Source organism: Panulirus ornatus, chromosome 11 (genome assembly GCF_036320965.1).
Source record: "Panulirus ornatus isolate Po-2019 chromosome 11, ASM3632096v1, whole genome shotgun sequence".
NCBI classification, from domain to species: domain Eukaryota; kingdom Metazoa; phylum Arthropoda; class Malacostraca; order Decapoda; family Palinuridae; genus Panulirus; species Panulirus ornatus.
The window spans coordinates 63,118,782-63,136,753 of record NC_092234.1 but is presented as its reverse complement, the minus strand read 5'-3'; the positions used below and the strand labels follow the sequence as shown (position 1 = coordinate 63,136,753).

Genomic DNA, 17,972 nt, shown 5'->3' with positions numbered 1-17,972 from the left:
TCACAGTGATGGATACCAAAAGCCTATTGCGATGGGTGTGGCTTAGCAGAGTTATCCAGTCACGCACAGTGGTAAGGATTACCACTACCGTTTCCCTCAGTATAGAGAGATGTACCGACGTGGACTCGTCCCTGGAATATGTTCACAATATCAACAGGTGCACGTAACCGACCCGGGGAGCTCACAGTGGAAGCGAACGTCAGACTCCATCATTTTCCAGAATTACTAACGGGGGAAAAAAAAATCTCTCTTTGTTGCCAGGTCTTGTGTGTCAGACCCACAGCTAACTGCAGCATTTACCTGTGAAGTTCAGTGTGTTGTATGTCGCCCAGTATTACGAATATGGGCGGCATGGGTGTTTCAACCACCAAATTTCAGTCACAGGAAGCAGACGATGGTGTTATTCATCGTCCATGTGTTCCTTGGAGCTAGCATTTTTACCCACCTACTGATCATGACCAGTCAACACGTAAACGCCGGGGTTCGTAAACCACAGAACTCCGGCTGGACTTCGTACGCGATTGTATTCCCCTGGCAACAGCCAGCCATCCTTGTTTTGTGTGCTATTTGATCTTTTATTTTCAGTGTATGTTGCTGCTCCTCGTTAACCACTTGTTGTTTTTTTCTTTTTTTCTCCACGTACGATAAAACTTCCTGTGTACAATGACTCGGTTCAGGTATTGATATTTGTGTAGCGTTACATGTTTGGCCTCATGGCTTTTGTGGTTCGGTGTATGGTTTATAGACTTACGCCTGACGTACATATAGGTTGTGGGCTTATAGCTAATGACTCATGGACTTAATGGCTTACGGGTTCGTAGTTCCTGGACATATGACTTAGGGACATACGGGCAATGGGCTTACAGTACATGAACTTGTGGCCTTGTTTATGGATTAATTACGTAATCAAGGTAGCGACAAAATACCTTTGAGGTCGCTTTCAACACTGCGTGTAATGTTGGTCAACATGATAGTCGCGAAAATATACCGGATTTCAAACGTACAAATTTTTATTATCTTTACATTACTCTTGACAAACAAACCTGGGATTATACTGTCAATGAAAGCGAGCGTAGCTTGGAAAAGTTTCAGTAAAGCTACAATATATATATATATATATATATATATATATATATATATATATATGATGATGATCACAGTTTGGTTGACCTCTGAGAGGCTGCCGCAGTCAGGATTCGAACCTATGCGCTCGACCGTGGACTGCCCGTTAATACGTCCCGGTCAGAGACGCTGACCGAGACACCATGGAGGTCCATATATATATATATATATATATATATATATATATATATATATATAACGTAAGGGGAGTGGAGGAGGAATGGGATGTTTTTAAGCAAGCAATGATAGCTTGCGCAAAAGATGCCCGTGGCATGAGAGAGGTGGGAGGTAGGCAGATTATTAAGGGTAGTGAGTGGTGGGGTGAAGAAGTAAGATTATTAGTGAAAGAGAGGAGAAAGACATTTGGACGATTTTTGCAGGGAAATAGTGCAAATGAATGGGAGATGTATAAAAGAAAGAGACAGGAGGTCAAGAGAAAGGTGCAGGAGATGAAAAAGAGGGCAAATGAGTGTTGGGTTGAGAGAGTATCATTAGATTTTAGGGAGAATAAGATGTTTTGGAAGGAGGTAAACAAGTGCGTAAGAGAGGAGAACAAATGGGAACATCGGTGAAGGGGGCTAATGGGGAGGTAATAACAAGTAGTGGTGAAGTGAGAAGGAGATGGAATAGAGTGGCAGATATAGGGTGTTTTGGTCGAGGTGGTGTGCGAAGTGAGAGGGTCAGGGAGAATGGTTTGTTAAACAGAGAAGAGGTAGTGAAAGCTTTGCGGAAGATGGTAGCCGGCAAGGCAGCGGGTTTAGATGGTATTGCAGTGGAATTTATTAAAAAAGGGGGTGACTATGTTGTTGACTGGTTGGTAAGGATATTCAATGTATGTATGGTTCATGGTGAAGTGCCTGAGGATTGGCAGAATGCGTGCATAGTGCCATTGTACAAAGGCAAAGGGGATAAATGTGAGTGTTCAAATTACAGAGGTACAAGTTTGTTGAGTATTCCCGGGAAATTATATGGGGGGTGGGGGGGTTTGATTGAGAGAGTTGAAGGCATGTACGGAGCATCAGATTGGGGAAGAGCAGTGTGGTTTCAGAAGTGGTAAAGGATGTGTGGATCAGGTGTTTGCTTTGAAGAATGTATGTGAGAAATACTTAGAAAAACGAATGGATTTGTATGTAGCATTTATGGATCTGGAGAAGGCATATGATAGAGTTGATAGAGATGCTCTGTGGAAGGTATCAAGAGTATGTGGTGTGGGAGGTAAATTGCTGGATGCAGTGAAAAGTTTTTATTGAGGATGTAAGGCATGTGTACGAGTAGGAAGAGAGGAATGTGATTGATTCCCAGTAAATGTCGATTTGCGGCAGGGGTGTGTGATGTCTCCATGGTAGTTTGATTAGTTTATGGATGGGGTTGTTAGGGAGGTGAATGCAAGAGTTTTGGAGAGAGGGGCAAGTATGCAGTCTGCTGTCGATGAGAGGGCTTGGGAAGTGAGTCACTTGTTTGCTGATGATACGTCGCTAGTGGCTGATTCGGGTGAGAAACTGCAGAAGCCGGTGACTGAGTTTGCTAAGGTGCGTGGAGGAAGAAAGCTGAGATGAATGTGAATAAGAGCAAGGTTATTAGGTACAATAGGGTTGCGGGACAAGTCCATTGGGAAGTGTTTTTGAATAGAGAAAAACTGGAGGAAGTGAAGTGTTTTAGATATCTGAGAGTGGATTTAGCAGCGAATGGAACCATGAAAGCGGAAGTGAGTGAAAAAATGATTGGGGTCTGAATGTAGGAGGGTGAAAGGCGTGCATGGACTAGACTAAACTGGAATGATGTCGTATACAAGGGGGGTGACATGCAGTCAGTGGACTTGAATTAGGGCATGCGAAGCGGCCAGGAGAAATCATGGAAAGGTCTGTTGGGCCTAGTTGTGGATAGGGGTCATGAGGTTCCTGTGCATTGCACATGACAGCTAGTGGTAGGTGTGACTGAATTCGGCCTTCGTCTGTTCCTGGCGCTACCTCGTAACACGGAAAACGGCGTACGTGTGAAAAAATGTCTATATATCAGGGCTCTCTGATATATATATATATATATATATATATATATATATATATATATATATATATATATATATATATATATACCACAACATATTTTACAGATAATGGGGAATCACTCTATACAGTCAGGTCCACAGAACTAACCTGAGTGATGTTGTTGGAGTTTCAGTGATTGAAAATAACTTGCCAGTAAAATGGTTGCCAGCGACATTATGAAGAAAGTTTATTTAATTAAGGAGCCTAATTTATGAAAAGATTTCCTGAGTAAAAAAAACTTCACTTGAAAATTCTTTAAAAGTTCAGGAAGTAATATTGTTCGTAAAATATCCTTTGATTGCTTGCCACGTAATTAATAAACTGGCCAGAAACTTGGGATTAGTAATTGTTTATTGTAGAGAGAGAGAGAAAAAGAATCAATGATGTCGAATGGAATTGTCAGTTAATCTGACTAAAGCAATTTGACGGGAAACGTCCAAGTGCGAAGATCTTGTTAACAGTAGCATGGATGAATTTAAGTTGCATGGTGAGGGGAAGATCATGTTAGAGTAACTATGATCAGAGAATCTTGGGAAAAGAAAGCTTTGATAAAAGTTACATAGACAAACGTAACATGGATGATAGAAGCTTGGAAAGGAAATTTTGAAAGAAAGTAGCATAGATAACAGAAGTTTGGCTCAGAAAAGCTTGGGTGAAAGTGGCTTGGATAAAAGAAGGTTTCTTTAGAGGTGCTTACATGAAGGTACCAATGATGAGAGAAACTTGAATAAGCGAAACTTGGAAATGAAAAAGTTTCGATAAAAAGGATGTTCATGATTGAAACTGATAAGTGTATCATGGTTAAGAGAAGGTTGGATAAGTGTAACATGGATGAGAGGATCTTTCTTACGTTTGGCAATGATAAGATCAGCTTGGACAAGTTTAGCATGGGCAAGAGTAGGTTGAATAAGTGTAGCATGGATGAGAGAAGCTTGTTTAAGTGTAGCGTGAATGAAAAAAAGCTTGGATAAGTGTAGCCTGAATGAGAGAAGCTTGGGTAAGTGTAGCTTGGATGAGAGAAGCTTGGATAAGTGTAGCCTGAATGAGAGAAGCTTGGATAAGCTTAGCGTGGGTTTGAGAATTTTGGTTAGGTTTAGCACTGACAGGAGAGAATTAGATAAATGTAACAGGTGTTGTTACCGTTTGAGACATCTAGCGAATTTTGGGATGGTAAGTCTTAGAATCAGTATTTTAAGCAGTTTTAAGTCCCTTTATTTTGTACCATTTCTTCTTAAGGTATTTTTGTCGAAAAATTAGTGTATTTTTTTCTCACTATCCGTTTGTTTAGGTGACGAACGCCCGACAGTGCTCCTGTTTGTTCGTATGTTGGTTGCTAGGCTGCAGTGCGAAGGAGCACGAGTCTGACGCATGCGCATTTGTTCTCTGGACATTAATTGGACGGTTTGAACTTGTATCAACCAATCACAACCTTCGCAGCCCCGCGCTTGAATATGAAATATTTTCCATCATGTCGTTCGACCCTGTGAAGTGGCTGTGATCGTGAACACTTTGAGACTATTGGAAGATTCCACATTAAAATATTACGAAAAAGACGATGAAATATGGAAATTTCACCAGGAGTATGGTGTCCTCCCTAGTGAATTGTGTGAAGTGTAACCTGCCTTGTATTTACCAGGCTGACAAACATTTGGTTTTGTGATAGGAAAGTAAGAAGAGGAAGTGTGATTATCATGTGTCACATTTCAAAGGAACACTTGTCCATGGTGCACATGTGGAACGGTGGACACTGATCTATTTGTTAATCATGGGCGCCATAATGTCTGGGGGATCGTCATACCATCGTCAGGTGTCTGAACCCGACTCCCGGTTCGAGCGTCGACTGACGCAGTGTCTGTTCATAAGTGACGTCACACTGGAGGCCATGGTATTTGTTGTGGTAATCGACCAGTCGCAATTTGGAGAGAGGAAATAACGAGAGAGGCCGTGTTTGTGAGTGACATCTGAGTGTTTGGCAGATTTAAGAAGTTTTGCGTCAATTCTCTCGTAGAACTTAGATTGCCCGTGAAGGCGACGCTGCCACACCGATTCCTGTAATCATGCAGTATATACGACCTGGGACAACTGATGGGAGGCAGCCCTACAACAGCCAGATGAACCACGGATACGACCACCTTGTGATTAATTACTCTGTGAAGTATGATGATCCACATAACTCCCACATCCACACGCGGAATATTGTGGAGGGACGTTAAGGGGTGGGCGAAGCGGCCTGGGAACGAGGCCTTCTACTTCAAGCAGTGCTTGGTGTGGTACTTGTTCGTCAGACGTTACAGCGAGGACCTCGTCATCGCCAGCTAGCCCAACCACCCCGCTGTAGGAGGAACAGCGGCCAGTGTGACTTGTGGCTCACGATGAAGAGGAGGAGGAGGAAGCAGACGACGACGACCAACCCAACACTGAGCCATTTGAGTTTGATTAAGGTGAGCAGACCTGTGCATACATTACGGTAGCTTACATTAGGCCCTGATCAGGTTAGGTTTGGCTCGGTTGAAATGGTTTTTCTGATGTTTTTTTTTTTTTTTTGATGTCTGTTGAACGATGCTGACATTCATTTCTATTACTTTTAGTGACTTCCCCCACCCAAAAACCTGGTTCCCACTGAGGGTCCCCCATTATTATCGTTGGATAGAGGCAGGAGGGTGGGGGATATATGTCAATAGGGAGTGATTTGCGGTAGAAATAAGACTGAATATCGTGTAAATCATTTCAACTTCCAAGGAGGAGATGTCCGAAGCTGTAATTATACCATGTGACATGGATGATAGAAACTTGGATACGTGTAGCACTGGTAAGAGAATGTTCGACAAGTCTACGAAGCATGGAAAAGAAAAGACTGGATAATTATAGCATGAATAAGCAAACTTAGGATAAATGTACCAAGGATAAGAGAAGCGCGGGTAATTGTAGCATGGATAAAACGTGAGCATGATGCATTATGTACCGTATATTCGCTCTTACATGTTATTTGTTTCCGTTTCCTGCTGGGTGTAGGCTCCAACTACCCACTTGCTTGTTCGGACCTGTTGTTTGTACGCAGTCTGCACTGCCAGCCTAGCCAGAGGGGCGGTAGGGGCGACCTGACTGGCATGGGGGAGCATCACTTGTCAAATAAAGAATTTATCCCTCCGGATGAATGTAGCTGGATAACAGTAGCTTGCATGATAGTGGATAACTGTTACTTAAAGCGCCTGGATATTGATAGGGGGAAAAGATACCTTGGATAAGAGTATCTTAGACCACAGTAGCTTAGATGAATACATCTTAGATAAGTAGCTTTAAGTAGGAGTAGCCTGAATGTGATTAAGAGCAGCTTGGGAGAGTGGTGGTATATGAAGTTTTGATATCCTTATCCTGCTATTGGAGCACCTTACCCAGTTATCCCATCACTTACACCTCTGAAGATGAGTTTATTTTTACAACTTGTAACGGTACATGATATTCGCCAGAAGCACCAATAGCACCACCACCACAACTGTTGTGTTCGAATGGTTATTCTCTTCAAATCTTTCGTAACACCTGAGCGACTCCTGTAATGTCCTCATGATTTACATAAAACTTTCTCAATTCCTCTTTTACATATGTTTCCTAACATTAAAAGGTGGACTCGTATAATAAGAGTTAACTGTCGTTTCCTGCTGTATAGGAGACAAACGTATATAGAACCCGCTTCTCCTAGGTCACAGTACACTATCACTGCGTCACAGTGAGGTAAAAAGTCCTCTGCTCGAGTGCTGCCCTCACCAACATATTCTTCTGTCAGTCCCCTGACACTTGCCCTGGCCAGACCCGTCGGGAGCACTCGAGCTAGAGAAACAGCGGAGGCGGTGAATCGATCAGCCTCCTGCCCGCAAGTCACGACGATAAGTCGGTAAAGACAGGGTCCAAACTCGCGCATAACCAAGGTAGTGTGAACCGACCCGCTAGCAGTGGTACGTGAAACATGCGGGTGTACGGATGCGCGTGTCATCCACCACTGCCACTTCTCAACTTACTTCTACATCTGCTGTCAGCAGTCTGATCTTACATCTTCCTCTTATGGTGTCCATACACTCCTTCCCTCAGTTGACAACTTCTTTCACTATCAACACGTAGCTAGGTCGCTTACCGACCACCACCTCTGTTTTGTGGTATGAATTACAAAAGAAAAGCACAGTTTTAGAAGTAGTTAGACTTTCCTGCGCGGCCCAGTCGCTCATTGGGAATCTATGAAGAGAATCTATTTAGAGACATTTTCGTGATGTCTGTAATTTTCTTTTTCATTCTTGATCGTCGTTTTCAGCGTTAGCGGGGTAGTTGCCAGGAACAGACCGAAGAAAGGTCACATCCACACATCCATTCTCTCGTTGTCGTGTGTAATGCACCGAAACCAAAGCTACCTATCCACAGCCAGGCCCCACAGACCTTTCTATGATGTACTCCAGACGCTTCACGTGCCGTGGTTCACTCCAGCCACAGCACATCAATTCCTGTATAACAAATCGTTCTACCACACTCTACCCCGTGCAGGTCTCTCACCCTCCTGCGTGTTAAGGCCCCGATCGTTCGTACTCTTTTTCACTCCATCCTTCCACTTCCAACTTGATTTCCCTGTTCTTGTTCCCTCCGCTTCTGACACGTATATCCTTTTCGTTAACCTGTCTTCACATGTCAAAGCCACAGCAGCACAGCCTCTTCAGCTCTGAACCACACACTTTTTATTACCACACGGCTCTCTTACCTCTTCATTACTTACTTGATCAAACCACTTCACACCACATATTGTCCTCGCACGTTTGATTTACAAAACAACCGACCCCCTCCCGCACTGTCTTTAGCCCATGACTTGCATCCACGTGATATCGTTGGGGTTGGTGTCGTGTGTGAGGGACTATTAGTCCTTCACACGTAAGGAATATGCCCTCCCACATAACGTTCTCTCTTTCCACTCATTCTTCAGCTTCCCAGAACCTTTGCCCCTCCTCAACCCTGACTCCCCTCCACTTCTATAGTTATATATATATATATATATATATATATATATATATATATATATATATATATATATATAAGGGAAAATTTTTGGAAGGAGGTTGATAATATGCGAAAAATAAGAAGAAATAGGAAATAGGAACATCGGTGAAAGGGGCAGAAGGGGAAGTGGTAACAGGTAGTGGGAGGAGATGGGTTGGGTATTTTGGACTGTTGAATGTGTTTGATGATAGGGTGGCAGATGGAAGGTGTTTGGGCCGGGGTGGTATGCGAAGTGAGAGTCGTAGAGAGTGGGTTTGTGAAGAGAGAAGACGTTGAAAGTCTTGGGTATCATGAAATGCCGCAAGGCGGCTGGAGTGGATGGTATTGCAGTTGAATCTCTTAATGTGGGTGACTGTGTTGTTGATTGGATGGTAAGGAATTTCACTGTCCGTATGGATCACGGCGAGGTGCCCGAGGATCGGTGGAATACATGTTTAGTGCCACTGTATAAAGGCAAAGTAGACTACGGTAGTGTACCTGGTAAGCTGTATGGGAAAATAGTGACTGAGAGGGTGATCGTATGCACAGAGCATCTGACTGGGGATGAATATTGTAGTTTTCAGGAAAATGTTTGTGAGGAACACTTAAAGAAAAAGAAGAAAATTTATGTGGTATTCATGGATCTGGAGAAAGCATTTGATAAGGTTGACAGAGATGCCTTTTGGAGGGTCTTAATAATATATACCACAGTATGGGAAGAAGGCTTATAGGAACAGTGAGAAGCTTCATCAAGGGTGTAAGGCGTGTGCACACGTAGGAACCATGGCTGTTTGATTTGTTTATGGTGGAAATAAAAGCAAGGGCCTCTGAAAGTGAGTTGAGTAATGCTGTCATTAGAGGTTGATTGAGGTCTGGGAAGTGAGTCAGTTGTTGTTTGCTAATGACACATCACTGGTGGCAGATTCGAGTGAGAAACTGCAGAAGTTGGTGACAGATTGGAAGAGTGTGTAAAAGGAGCAAGTTGATTGTAAATGTGAATAAAATCAGGGTTATTAGGTTTAGCACAGCAGAGCGATAGGTTAGTTGGGATGTGAGTTTGAATGGAGAAAATTTGAAAGTGAGGTTTTTAGCTACCCGTGAGTGGACATGGCAGAAAACGAAACTGTAGAAGTGATTTCTGGGTTGGGTGAGGGGGGCGAAGGTTCTGGGAGCATTGAGGAATGTGTGAAGAGAGTAGTTGTTTGGAAGGACAAAAATGGGCATATTTGGACGTAAAGTAGTCTCAACGATGTTGTATGGACGTGAGGCATGGGCTATCGACGAGGATGTGCGGAGGAGAGTGGAAGTGTTCGAAAAGAAATGTTTGAGGACTTATGTGGTGTGAGGTGGTTTGATCGAGTGGGTAATAAAAGGGTAAGAGAGAGGTATGGGTAATAAAGAGTGTGGTTTAAAGAACTGAAGAGGGTGTGTTGAAATGGTTTGAAATTATGGAAAGAATGAGTGAGGAGAGGCTGAGAAAGAGGATATATGTATATCAGAAGTGGAGGGGAACAAGAACGGGGAGACCAAACTGGAGATGGAAGAATGGAGTGAAAAAGATTTCTAGTGAACGGTGCCCTAGCATGCAGAAGGGTGGAAAGCAAGCTTAGGATAGAGTGGATTGGAACGGTGTGGTATACTGGGGTCAACATGCTGTCAGTGGACTGAACCAGGGCATGTTAAGCGACCGGGAAAATACATGGAAAGGTCTGTGGGGCCTGGTTGTAGCGAGGGAGTTGTGGTTCCGGCGTATTAGGCATGACAGGTAGAGATTGCGGTGCTACTTTGCTAACGCAGGAAACGGCGATCAAGTAGGAAAAATGTGTGTGTGTGTGTGTGTGTGTGTGTGTGTTGATTATCATTTGTCCGTTACGGGGGAGAGTTTAACACTTGTTTTCTCGTCTCTTAACTTTACTCCAATTATGTGTGTGTGTACATACCCACCCACACACACACACACACCTTAGTCTAGGTGTGTGTGTGTGTTCCTTTTCTTCTGGAGTTCAGAGGAACTGAATTGGTAAAAAAGTATGTTCTTTAACTGCTGGAAAATCTTTGGAATGGGAAGTAGCCTGAGTTAAGGAGATACCACACTAACATCATACCTACATTATTATTATTATCATTATTAATTTTGCTTTGATTATTATCATTTTTCTTAGTGTCATTAGTTTTCGTTATATAACTCCTGGACCCCTTCTCCAGAGGTTACTGACGTCTCAAGGCTGCACTACAATCAGTAGCAGGGAAAGGATGGACTTCTTTGGAATGAGAATTTCCTAGACGAGATTGTGCCCGGTGATCCAAACTCGCTGTAGGGGACCTTTTTACTCACGACGTAACCACAAGCAGGCGTAGTCCGGTAACGCCTCATTAGTACATATATATATGAAGTCTGTAGCTTGATGTCCCATCTTCTCGGCTGAATGAGTCTTCTTCACAATGCAATGGCTGGCTGGCTGCATCGTAAATAAGAGATGGGACCTCTTTGGAATCTATAAAGAAATAAAAATCAGTCGTTGAGGTTTTCCAATATTTACAGAATCTCTGGATCGTATCACGTAAAGATAATCCAAGAGTCACAAAGGGAAGAGTGTAATTGGCCTTCTGTAAAGGTCTTAAAGGTTTTTAGAAGGAACTCATCAGGGAGGCATGTTAGCTGTATGGTCATATTTTCTTCTTGTCGAGAGATAATGATATCTGTTGAAAAGTGTAAACCCAAGAGACTTTCATACGCAGCATTCGTTATGAGAAAGTTGCTCGTACAACACGTTGTGTTGTGACAGTTTTTATATACTTGAGTGTTAACATGTTCAACCGCATTTGATATGCATGTGACAGTTACCATGTGTGTGTGTGTGTGTGTGTGTGTGCGCGCGCGTGCGTGTGTGCGTGCGTGTGTTGCAGATCATCACTGGGCACCATGAAGAACATTTCATCCTCAGGCCGAGGAGGTATCATGCACCACTTCATCGTAATTTGAACAAAGACAATCTCTATAACCGCAAGTCCTGGTCTTTGTGTCTCTAGCATGAGGAATCTGTCTCTCCATCACGTGGAACCTTTAGTCTCTCCAGCGTGGAGAACATGTCTCTCCAAAATGAGGAACGGGTCTCTCAATTGTCTGCCTGGCATGGGTAACTTCTCCTCTCTCTCTCTCTCTCTCTCTCTCTCTCTCTCTCTCTCTCTCTCTCTCTCTCTCTCTCTCTCTCTCCTTTCTGATAACCCATCCCCACTAGGATAACAACACTGTACTGCTCTCTCTCTCTCTCCGCAGCTGAACCACGAACACTACTATAGCCACCTCTTCTTCAGCTACATTACTCTATCCTTTTCTCTGTCGTTACTTCGTTCACTTCACAGCATAGTCTCATCCTTGGATCATGGTTCCTCACCAAGGTATGACCTCGTTCTTATTTCTTCCACTCCCAACTGCACCTCTCTTGCCTGGACTACAATATTCTCCCTCCTCCCCGTACGCCCGGCTTACTCTCGGGACATCTGCAAAACTCCATCTCACCCACTGCCACCAAATGTTCCTTCAATTGTACAGTTTTGGGGAAGTTTTTTGGGGCACAAGTTTCCAAGTTATCAGAGCGTGAAATTGAAGGAAGGAGACCTGCTTTTAGATGCATTTTAAAAGTAATTCCGACGAGTCGCCTAAGCTGGTGCTGGCTCCAGCCGCCCGTGAAACTCACCTTGCATGCAGGAGGTGGGTCGATCCAGTCGTTGGCTGGTATTTGGGTGGTATTGCTCGAGTGTTGGACGGCTTCTTACGTGCTCGGAATGGATTCGGCAACCTGCTTGTAGGTGTCATAGCTCTGTCGCTCGATTACAGTACGACGAGGATTGCCTTAGGACGGTATCGTTGGCGCTGAACCTCATCTCTGGAACAGCTTTCAGAATGTTATGGTTATCATCTGCATCGAGAACGCTGTGGCGTGACGAAGGAAAATATAGAAGCCAGTAGCCATTCAGGCTGAAGGTGTCCCTGGTGACTAGGTTGTAGCCTTTGCAGTATAGCTGTGGTATACACACCAGCAGCCCACACTCTGCCAGATGTACCCCGCTAACTGGGATGGATCGTGTGTCCTTGGCTTGAAGAGGTAATGTGGCACCCACAACGCCACTACGACCTCACCAGCCATCCGAGGGAAGAGGGTGGCGCGGGCCCTGTGGCTGTGGTGAGGCTATAAGATACGGATGTCACCTGTGACTCTCCATTGTTCAGTGATGATGAAGAATTAGGTAACGTGGATTAACCAGAGTAATACCAGACAAACTTTACGTGGGGAAAGTACAATTAAGGAAATGATTTGCATGTTAGTAAATGCTATGAGGATGATCTTGTTGCAAGTTAGGTGGACTTAAATTTTGATAGTGTCATGCAAGATATTATTTTTTGTCACAAACTCTTACAGAAGAGACACTTGTTACAAGAGAACATATAGATTTATTACATACATTTATTTTAGAGAAAATTTCCCTTTTGTATATAAACAAGCTTTATAACTCACCAACTCCATAAGTACTCGACAGTATGAATTAAACACCTCTTTTCCCCCACCCACATTGTCTAACTGTAATGTGAATCATTACAGGTCATTACCATGACCTTGAGGTCTCTATCGAGAAACGAAGACATATGTGAAGGTCACGAGGAGATCTTGTGTAATTTGTGAGCGATAAAGCAGACTGATTTAACCATTAATGATCGAGAGAGTGTCATCAGTGTACCACACACCTGCCGCTGGTGTCTCCCACATCAACACTGGTGGCTGATCAACTTCACCGATGTTCACTTTAGAAACGAACTTCAGGAAGCACCCATGGCGGTGTGATCGTGTTGATATGGGCCACGACCTAACTCAAGGTTCGTTTCTGTGGTAAATCCATGAACTGCTTTGTAATGACCATGTCTCTATACCAGCACTAATTTTCAAAAATCGAGACACATTTGTTTTTCAAAAATATCTAAGAAATGGTTATATATGTCTTACAGAGGTTTATAAAAGAAAAATATGCCCTTACCTACATCTTGAAAACGAAAATGAGTCGGTATATTGAAGGATAACAAGACCTATCGTCTTTTTAAGGAGAGATTACTAATGTTTTCAGAAAACATTGTTTAGAATTATGGATGGTGAGGCGCGCGATGGGTCACACGGTGTTGTGGTTTGGTACTAATGTCCTTCAGTAAGACCATCATTAACTGTACCCAGGGATGTTGTGATATATTTTCCAGTCTTGTTCCCTGAGAAGAGCGGTTATACACTTCGTAAGTTATTGACTGTATCAATGCGTTACTTTTATCCACAAGATAACATCAGAGTAGTTTTAAAGCAAGAAATACAGTCCATTCAAGTTCAAGGATGTTATTTCTGCGGGACTGCAGGCGTCAATTGTCTACCAGTAGAAATGCAACAGCTGTGATGATTTGTATATTGGCAAGACGAAGCGACACTTCACGACGCGCATTCCTGAACATCTTACACAGTCAGTTCGAACGAACCGCCGAAATTACCAAACCTCCTCAGCAATACGGGAATCACGCTCACGACGATAACAACCCAGTGTTGGCAGCGAGCTTCTCTTGTGCCAGCCAGTAGCACATCAGACACCAGTCTGTTATCGAGTCCCACCTGTCCTACAGGAACAAATCCTCCACAAGTAACAATGAAGCATCAAGAGAGTTATATAGCGTTTTTAGATGTTTTATTGTGTTTAGAGTAGTATTGTCCACTTGATTTTGAGTATATGTTTTAACGATAGGTTATTTGATTATGAACTGTCGTATCTTCATCTCGACTAGAAAATATTGCTTCTTAAATTTACACAATTTGTGTTTTAATGTATTTAAGAACATGTAGGATTATTTATTAGTCATTATCAGTATTTCTTTATTCTTTCTCGATGACTCGTTTCACATTGGGCTTTTATGATATATACTTTTCAAGGGACACTTTAGACTTCATGGCTTGAACAGAAACTCATAAAGTAGGTATTATGAGGCTACTGTCCCTTCCTTTTAGGCACTGATGATGGTCTGTGTAATTACGTAATCCAGTAAAAACGTAAACCAATATAACCAAAGATGTTCGTCCGGGTCCTGGTGATTCTCTTCCTATTATAACTGCGACTTACCTGACCGAGCAACAGATTCATGGCTGATACATGGTAGCGAATGGAATCATGGAAGCGGAGACGAGTCATAGGGTGGGTGACGAGGGTTGTGGGAACATTGGAGAACATATGGAGAGGGAGGTCGTCATCTGGGAGGGTCGAAAATGTGCATGTTTGAAGGCTTGAAGGTGAGGTAGTTTCAGCGATGTTGCATGGATGCGAAGCTTCGGGTATAGATGAGAATATACGGCAGAGAGTGGATGTGTTGGTAATGAAACGTCTGAAATGTCTGAGGACGGTGACTGGCGTGAGGAGGAGTGATCGAGTTGGTAAAGGTAAGGTAGGGGAGAGAGATGTGGCAACAAAAGGAGTGTGGTTGAAAGAGCTTGAGAGAGTGTGTTGTGAAATGGTTAAGACAAATGGAGAATGTGAGCGTGAAGAGGTTGACAAAGAGGATATACATGTCAGGAGTGAGAGTGGGCAAGGAGAACGGGGAGACCAGAATGAAGATGGAAGGATGGAGTGGAACATATTTTCAGTGCTCGAGGCCTGAACATGCAAGACGGAGAAAGTAATGCACGGGATAGAGTGAACTGAAGTGATGTATACAGGGGCTGCTGTGCTGTCAGTGGTCTGTGCCAGGACACATAAGGCGACCAGGGGAACCATGGAGAGACTTGGTGGGGTCGGGGTGTCTAGTTGTGGATATTGGGCTGTGGTTTCGGAGGGTGGCACATGGCAGCTAGAGAACGGATGTGAATATAAAGGGAAACGGCGGATAAGTATGAAAAAAAGTATATATATATATATATATATATATATATATATATATATATATATATATATATATATATATATATATTGTGTATATAACCGTACATATTAATTGATATTTCTATATCAACGTTTCATAAAGTTTGTTCTTTATTTCTCGTGTTTCACTGTCGAATCTTTTTACAGCGTAACTGTGGACCAAATGCCGTCACCTGGTGAGATCCAGCCACCCTGGAGAGTCGGACATCCGCCACTGAGGCACAGCACATCTTGAGGGGGAGTGAAACACAGGGAAAGATCTGATCTACGTTTTACTGACAACAGAAACACAGGTACTACTTCCATTACATGTGAAATATCCTCTTCGTAATGTTGTAACTGGTCATTTATTATTTACATAAAGTCAATTATCCTGCCTCTCCTCCTATGCTAAAAATAAACGTATAATATCTATCTATCATTAGCAGTAATGTTGCTCACTTCTACTTTCTGTATCTTCACTATTAATGTTGATATGTATAATGGTAAGGTATGTTGGGGGGTTGGTAACACTCGCTTTCGTCCTTAATGCACGAATCACACACTCGCTTGGCGTTGCGGGAGTACTCCATCTCAGAGGATGACGATAAACAGTGATTTTCATTTGAAGAAAATGTATGTATTGTGGTCTGTTTACAGATGACGTTAAGTGTTAATTGGCCGTCATCACCGGTACGTCAGAATCACTAAGATTCCGGCGGTGGAGCACACGGTGGATTATTCTCGCAACCCTGCTTCACCTCTGCCACTCACACCACACAGCAGCTAAAGTCTGATACTTCCAACATATTCTAAACACTTCACGATACTATGGAAAACATGAACACCTCCGTCATGTTCCAATAACATGTATAAAAAGTAAGCAGAAAATGGCCACAGACTATGAGACTTGGGTCGTTACTTTGTGTTTTGCATTGCTGGAATTTTGTTAGTTCCAAGGTATGGTTACGGTGTAGGGGAAGATGATGAAGGTATTTGCTTCACAGAGGCAAGGGAGAGTAGCACGTTATTCACTTCATAACTTCTAGGTATGTAATTTGCTTTATACTTGTATACAGTTCCTTATTGAAGAATTGTGGTCACTATAGATAGGTGGTCTCGACCCGTTTGCACTGGGCGAAGCTGAATGTTATTACATTATCGTTAGCAAGATGTTCTCGCCTCACAACATTCCCCGCCCCCCCTTTGAGGTCCTCGGCAATATGTATGTATATGAACGACCGATTCATATCTGTTACACAGAGACAGTGGTACACACCCTCCGCTGTACCACCAACATGGGTATCGTCACCCTCACACATTCTAACCAGTGATGGAACCTCTCCATGATACTACCTTCTAATGGTGCTCCTCCCTACAGCTCCCATTCTGGTGTTGCCCCATAACAGCGCTCACTGATGGTGTACAGTAGTGATGGGTTTACCCACATACTAAAGCTTCTGTATGGTGCTGGTACCCACTAACAGCCCATTCAGATAATGGCGTTGCCATATGATACCGCTAGTACGTACTGGTGCTGTCAGATGGTTGTAATCCCATGATGATGTACCGTTCCATGATGTGTTGTCCACCATGGTTCTCTCTCATGATGATACTGACCTTTCACAGAAGTGTCCATGACGGCATTATCCATTGATAATGGTGACCTATGATGGTAGTGCCCATGACGGTGAATTCTAGTGCCCCATGACGATGCTGACCCAGCTGGTGGTGACCTATGTTGGTGTTCACCATTGATGGTGCTGACGCATGAGTATTGACCCATGATGAGGGTTTTTCCATTATATTGACCTATGATGGTGTTGACCTATGATAACGCTGACACATGATGTTTTTTCAGTCTTGGTGATGCTGACCCATGATTTTGTGGTTCTTGATGGTACTAACACATGAAGCTAACCACTGATGATGGTGACCCATGATGGTGCTGGCCAACGATGGTGTAGACCCATGATGTACTGATCCATTGATGGGGTTGATCCATGGTGATGATGACTCCCTGCCATACGTAGTGTTGGTCCACGGTGGAAATGACCCATGATAATGCTGCCTGATCAATCCTTGTGTGACAGGTATCCACACAAAAGCTATGGGATGCAGCAGTTACACGCGGGCCTTGGATCCAAATCTTGGGAGTGGAGGTGTACATGCACTCACGAGGAAAGTGGACTAGATGATACGTGGGTGTGTGTGTGTGTGTGTGTGTGTGTGTGTGAGAGAGAGAGAGAGAGAGAGAGAGAGAGAGAGAGAGAGAGAGAGAGAGAGAGCAGCAACATCACAACGTAGATAAGGAAATAGTGAAAAGAGGTGATGCCAGGAGAATGAATGAGACGGAAGGCTTGTGATTTCTCTTTGGTTGATAAAGCGATGGGAGAAGAGCCACCCCAGATATATGTACAGTACTTCATACCAGCACGAATAAAACCCCTGGAGATATGAAACAGCCTCCTACAAGAAAAATAACTACGTCACCAATGCATCACCCCTACCTTTTGGAAAGTAGACTTTGTGATATTGATCATATTGGGGATGTCTAGGAGAAATTGAAGAAAGGGAAATGTGACTCTTATATATATAGGAAGAAAATGCGTTTTGTCACTATTTGAATTACTAGGTTATTGCTTTTTTCATCCTGAGAAGCTGTACAGGTCTGAATTGAGAAAGGAAATATGGTATGTTCAGTACGAGAAAGAGAACGAATATTATTGGTGGGAGGAGGAGGAAAGTGAATGTGAAATGAGCTGTGGAAAGTAAAATTTCCAGCACAGAAGTCGAGGAGAGATCATTTGTAAAGAAAAAAATAGACAACAGAAAATCCTGAGGAACACCAATGTGAAACAGAATAAGAAGGGGAACTTG

The 17,972-nt window shown here is 43.2% G+C and overlaps 1 long non-coding RNA gene across 18 annotated transcripts in view; it reads left to right on the top strand.

Annotated features, from left to right (window-relative positions):
- LOC139751607 (uncharacterized) overlaps window positions 1-17,972 on the top strand; it is a 292,242-nt gene that overhangs the window by 267,430 nt on the left and 6,840 nt on the right. For 16 of the 18 annotated variants that reach the window (XR_011713379.1, XR_011713381.1, XR_011713380.1 and 13 more), the window contains one exon: window positions 15,261-15,406. This is a non-coding gene — a long non-coding RNA (uncharacterized lncRNA). Of the gene's footprint in view, window positions 1-4,818; window positions 5,609-13,031; window positions 13,051-15,260; window positions 15,407-17,972 lie in introns of those variants that run through there. The other 2 variants (XR_011713377.1, XR_011713390.1) reach the window with 2 other exon arrangements.